The following is a 6,026-nucleotide window of genomic DNA, read 5'->3' on the forward strand; positions in this document are numbered from 1 at the left end:
TTTATTATGCTTAGTTTTCCCAGTTCAGGTGATCTTCTGTTTAGTTTATTATTTATGTTTCTCCTAGTTTGTTGTTTCTGCCTTAATAAATGGCGCCCTTTTAGTTACTTCCCGTTTTCATCTTCTGTGGTCTGCATTCGGGTCCTCACTTAAAAGAATCCAAACGATCTGTCTACGCATATCGTGAGAATGTCTGTGCATATACACACAGAGACGCAACAAAATCAAGTCAAGACCATGTATTTAGGGATCTTATCTTGCAGTCGTTGTCTTTCGATTCTCTCTGCGTTTGCTCCACAGCAGGAAGTTAGGAGGGAGGCTTTTGATCTTGTTACACTGATGATCAAACATTAAAGGATGTGAATAACATCCGGATGGCATCTGAAAACTCCCTGTGGATGTAATAAATGTTGTGATTTGTCTGATATCTGTCCATTATATCTTATTTATTATAGGTTACTTAAAAATGACTGCAAACATAGTAACTGAACCAAATGGCCTCCATGATTAAACAACTTATCCACACAGATAAGTTCATCTCATTGGCAGCTGTCAGCTGATGGCTCAGTCAGTAGCTTTTTGCACATCCAGCTTTTAAATTTGGTTTAAACAACTTATTTAAGCTGCTGTAGTTTGGTTTAACATTTGGCGAATAATATACGTATTATAGGTTTGTTTTTTTCTTTGCATGTTTTTGTTTATTCCTGTAAGTCTTTGCAAAACTAGACAACTAAACTATTTTTTCCCCCTTTTCATGGTCACTGATTAGAACTTCCTGTGTTTTGTTGTTTAGTCTGTAGTTTATCATTTTCTTTGCTAGATCCTTTTACTAGATCCTACAAGCTCATTATATGAAAGTCTGGAGACTTGTAAATTCGCATATATTTATTCTCTGTCTCACTTTCAGTTTTTAAATGTGTCAAAGCAAAATAAACGAAGTCTTAAGACAAAGCAGAGACAGCAAAAGATTTACTTTAAAACCTTGCTTAGAGTTATTAACTCAATTTAACATGCCTCCACACGTGAAGTTTCACAATGTTTCTCTCTGCTACTCTACTTGATCCAACTATTGAAATTCATTCCTTCCCAGAAAATGATTTCACAATTCCCCCACGATGCTCGGAGCAAAAAAGCGTAATTCACTGCATATGCAGAACATTTAATAAGCTTAGTAAGAAAGCAGCCCGTGTATTAACTCCTGATTTGCCAGATTGTTAGAGGTTAAAACATTTTTCACTAAGTTTAATTTGGGTAATAGAAATCTGTGTTTGGATTAACGTCCTGAGATTTATCAGTCAGAGAGACTTTATTTATCCTCAAGGGGCAATTAAGATAGATGATACCTTGCCAACCGTACATACAATACACAAACATCACATTGGGGAGACAAGTCAGGCACCGGCCAGTCGATCGCACAAGCAACGACCCGAACCGAAACAATGGAAAATGCACAAAATGAGGAAAGACGAGGAGAAAAAAGAACTCCCCCCAGACTGAGCTCCAACAGGGAGATCAGTTTGAGAACATGAACATGAACCATCACATCTCACAACATAGAAGACTAAGCTTCGAAGGCGTTTGGGGGGGGGGGTGTAGGTCTGTGTCAGTGTACATGCGTATGTGTGTGTGTTCCATGTTCAGATGAGAGAAAGTGTCCCTTCACTCGGTTAGGCAAAAGTCAACAATCTTCGGTTGACGTGGGTGGCCTTGAATGAGGGGGAAGACTCACAACACAGTTTTGTTTTCTAAGGGAGAATTTTGTTATTCCCATCAGCTTTTGCCTTGAGCATCCAGCTGGCGCCAGGGGGGCCATGAGATGAAGATGGCAGTTGTTTTGGTTAGTGCGAACAAACTGCTTCCAGTTTTACAGTTGGTCTAATATTAATCACTGGTCACCAGGTCTCTTAATTCCTGTTGTTCTTCAAGATCTTATCCATATTGCGTTCAATAAACACAGTCTTGAGTACTCACAGCCCTCCCAATGTATATCATGTCGGCCAGCCTTGTGGGATTTTGAACAGCTGTAGCTGCTTCTTGACCAGAAATTTGGCAGTTGTGGTCAACGGTGCCCTGCTTTCATGTTTCATCCTAAAAAAAAATTCTGTATGGTTGAAATTGAATTGATAAAGACAAGAGACATAGAGTTTAGTGCACATTTAGCATATATGTTATTAATTACATAAACTGACAGGATAAAAGAAAAACAGTATAGAGAAATCAAACTCATAACTGGTGTCTGTTTGTGTTTGAAAGGTCTTGATGCATGCTCAATCATCCAGGTAAGAAAATCCCAAAAAGTTGTTTCTGTTCATCTGGACGTTGAGTTTTCAGTGGAAGAGATGTTTCGTCACTCATCCAAGTGACCTCTTTAATGTGGGCTGACTGCAGGTTTCCCCAACCTTATAAACAGTACATTTGCACAATGACTGAAACTATCACCACCGACGAACAATGGGCTGTGAGGTCAGTTCCTTGATCAAGAAACTCACCTCACAGCCCATTGTTCAAGTCATTGTGCAGGTTACAGCTAATAAGGTTGGGGAAACCTGCAGTCAGCCCACATTAAAGAAGGCCCTGTGATGAAACGTCTCTTCCACTGAAAACGCAATGTCCAGATGAACAGAATCAACTTTTTATGGCTTAATTTTACTGAAAAAATGAATTTGAGTTTAAGCAATAGAACCGCAATAGCAACAAAAAAAGATATCACTTAACCTCCTTTGTAGCCTTAATAATATGGATGCTGCAATTTCCACCATTTTTAAAAAGAAAGAAAGTTCATGTGCTCTGTTAGCACATCCCCCACAAATGTGGCATCATTAGAAAGCCCATGATGCCTCCTTGATCGTGCAGCAGGATTCATATAGATAAATTAAGAAATGGCCCAGAGTCAAATCCCAGACAGAAAGCAAAAGATAATTTCTGGGTCTTAGGAGGTTAAGCCTTTTATTAAGGAGTGGGACAATAAATGACTCGTGACTTGACCCTGGTTTCACATTCCTAGCCATGTAACTGGGAAGGAAAAGAACTTGTCATTGGCATATTTGCATGATAGCTTAGTTTTAGCACCACTTAAAGAAGAAGAAAAAATGCCTGCAAACGCAAACTACATTAGTCATTACATTTCTTTATTTCTCTGTGCACAGCATTCCTAAGGCCCCACTTGTGCATTTCTCTGAGTATGAGCTCTGGACTTTTCTGGGCCAGTGCGCTAACCTGATCATTTTCTTTTTCAGCACTTCTGTTGATTTGGATCATTGTCCTGCTGCATGACTTCATTTCAGCCAAGCTTTAGCTGTCAAACAGACAGCCCAAGTTCTCAGCCCACCCCCACTGTGCTTGACAATTTATATCTTTTCTTTTCTTCTTTTTCATGTGACTCATTATATTTATATTGGCTGCTAATCACATTTTGAATGAAAAAAGTGTTGATTTAAGTATTTTGAAGAAACATCCTGGGAACCCTCAGAGAAATTGTACAAACAGCTCCAATGTGATTACTTTTTTAAAAGTGAGAGGCAAAAATATGGAAGTACAAGGAAAAAATCTTTGCATTAAAGGACTCAGTCAAGTGAAAGTTTCTGTTCAAGGCGAGTGATTTTACATGTATGTACTCTGTAGCCTTTTGAGCAGTGTACATTGGGAAATGAGGGCATGATATTAATATTAACATCCTATTGCTTCCATAAATAAGCAATAATGAGACAGCATTGGATGATTTATTGTGCTTTGACAAAAAAAGACTGACCTGCCTGTAATAGAAGCAAATTGTCCATGAATGTATTTATAGGTTTGTTTGTTTTTTTGTTTACAGTACGATCATTAAGTGGTGGATGCTGGAAGTCATAGATTACAATAGTTGCCAAGTAGTGATCGGTGTGGGAGAGGGATAACATTGTACACTCCTCAATTCATTATGTTTTGCTAGCAAACAGGAAGAAGGTGAAGTGGTTTCCTGAAAGTACAAACATACATGGAAACAGACTTTGTGCAATACTAACAAACTTGAAAGTCAATATTTGGTATGACCACCTTTATTCTTCAACACAGCCTGAACTCTCTTAGGCAGCTTGTTTGTCGTTTCTCTAAGCAGTCTTCAGAAATAGTTGTCCAGGTTTCTTGAATGACATTCAAAGTTCTTCTTTGGATGTTGGCTCTCATGAAGCTTCAGCAAACAGTAGATGGATCAACTAAAGTGTCAGATTAATCGCTCAGGTCCTGTGTCAGGTCTTTGCTGGATTTTCTCTTATTTCTTAGGGACATGACTTTCAGATAACAATTATTTGTTGTAGATTGTTTTTTTTAAGCCTGTTTTGTCCTCCGCTTGCCCAGTTTCCTCAATTTTTTTTAAGGACATGAGAAACCATTTTTGTTGGTGCAAAATGTGTAAACTTCTGCATTTTGTGTTCAGCTACACAAATTGGCACATATCATGTTTATATGACAGGCCGGTAGTAACAATGTTCCTAAATATACAATTAACACAGGTTCATCATGCTTGAATGATTCATAGGTCAGTGTTAAAAATACATTCATCTGAAAATAGTCAGATACAATGACGGGACTGAAAATGAGTGAAAAAGCAGACAATATCCACAGAAAAACTTTTAAAGGCCCACAGAAGGGGGTAAAAGTGATGTGCAAGACCACTTTCAGAAATTAAAAGACTCGCTGGAAACAAAATATAAAGTAACAAGAAGCAATGCAGCTGGATTAGCAGGGGTGTGACTTGCGAGTACTTGGGAGACTCGGTCAGAAGCCTTGCAGCGGTGTTCTGTAAAACAAACAGGAGGACGAGGAGGCCTTGCATATACAAGTGAAGAAAGGATTACAATAGTCCAAACGAGATCAAACAAATGCATCTATGACAATTTCCAGTTCTAAGCGTGAGACACTGTGACTCAGCTTAGAAATGTTTCTCAAGTGATAAAAACAGGAGTTAAACAGAGATTCAACATGAGCATCCAAAGTCAGGGCTGAGTCAAAAGTTACGCCAAGATTCCTGACAGAAGGTTTGGCAAATGTAGCAAGAGGACTTAAATTTTCCATAACCCTAGATACAAATGTTTCAGGAGCACAGACAAGGACTTCAGTTTTCTCCTCATAGAGTTGAAGAAAGTTATCAGCCATCCAACCTCTAACGGAGTCTATGCATCTATGCAAAATCTGTAGCTTGCATAAGTTTCATGAAACTTTGAGGGAATAAGAATGCATTTTTTACATATTCATTTTGTTTTCTTTGAAAAAGATGTAGTGCGGTAAAAAACGTGCAGGATTTAGTTATTTGCTTTGTTAGAACCGATTTTATTATACTTCTTATATTTCTTCTTTAGTCACCCTTCTTGCTCACTATGTGTTAACAGACCTCTCTGCACTGAATCATACTTCTTCTTAATCTCTGGCTCTCTTCCACAGCATGTCTTTTGTCCTGTCCTCCTCCTGTCACCCCAACTGGTTGCGGCAGATGTCCGCCCCTCCCTGAGCCTGGCTCTGCTGGAGGTTTCTTCCTGTTAAAAGGGAGTTTTTCCTTTCCACTGTCAGCAAAGTGCTTGCTCATACGGGGTCATATGATTGTTGGGTTTTTTTCTGTATGTATTATTGAAGGGTCTACCTTACAATATAAAGCACCTTGAGGCGACTGTTGTGATTTGGCGCTGTATAAATAAAATTGAATTGAATGCTTGACATAATATTGAGTATTGATTGATTGGTAAGTTAATTTATTTCTTATGCACGTGTAGTGTTCATTTCATTTTTTTGTAAAATTTGTTGAAAACAAATTCAGGTTCTTTGGTGAACATTAAGCAAAAAAACTGCACGTGCCAGTTACTGGAAAACACAAATCTCACATGGCCAGCAAATATTTATCTTTAAGTCTTAAATACATATACTTTTTATATACTTATATACATTCGCACTGCAGCAAACACGTCTTTTGTTAGCTTCATATTATCCTGAAGAATGTTTTACACACATGCACATAAATTAAACACAATTTAGTTTCGATCTCCTAGTTTACACTGTCA

Source organism: Diplotaxodon limnothrissa, linkage group LG19 (genome assembly GCF_057381915.1).
Source record: "Diplotaxodon limnothrissa isolate DT_005_m linkage group LG19, D_limnothrissa_male_GT1.1, whole genome shotgun sequence".
Classification (NCBI taxonomy): Eukaryota; Metazoa; Chordata; class Actinopteri; order Cichliformes; family Cichlidae; genus Diplotaxodon; species Diplotaxodon limnothrissa.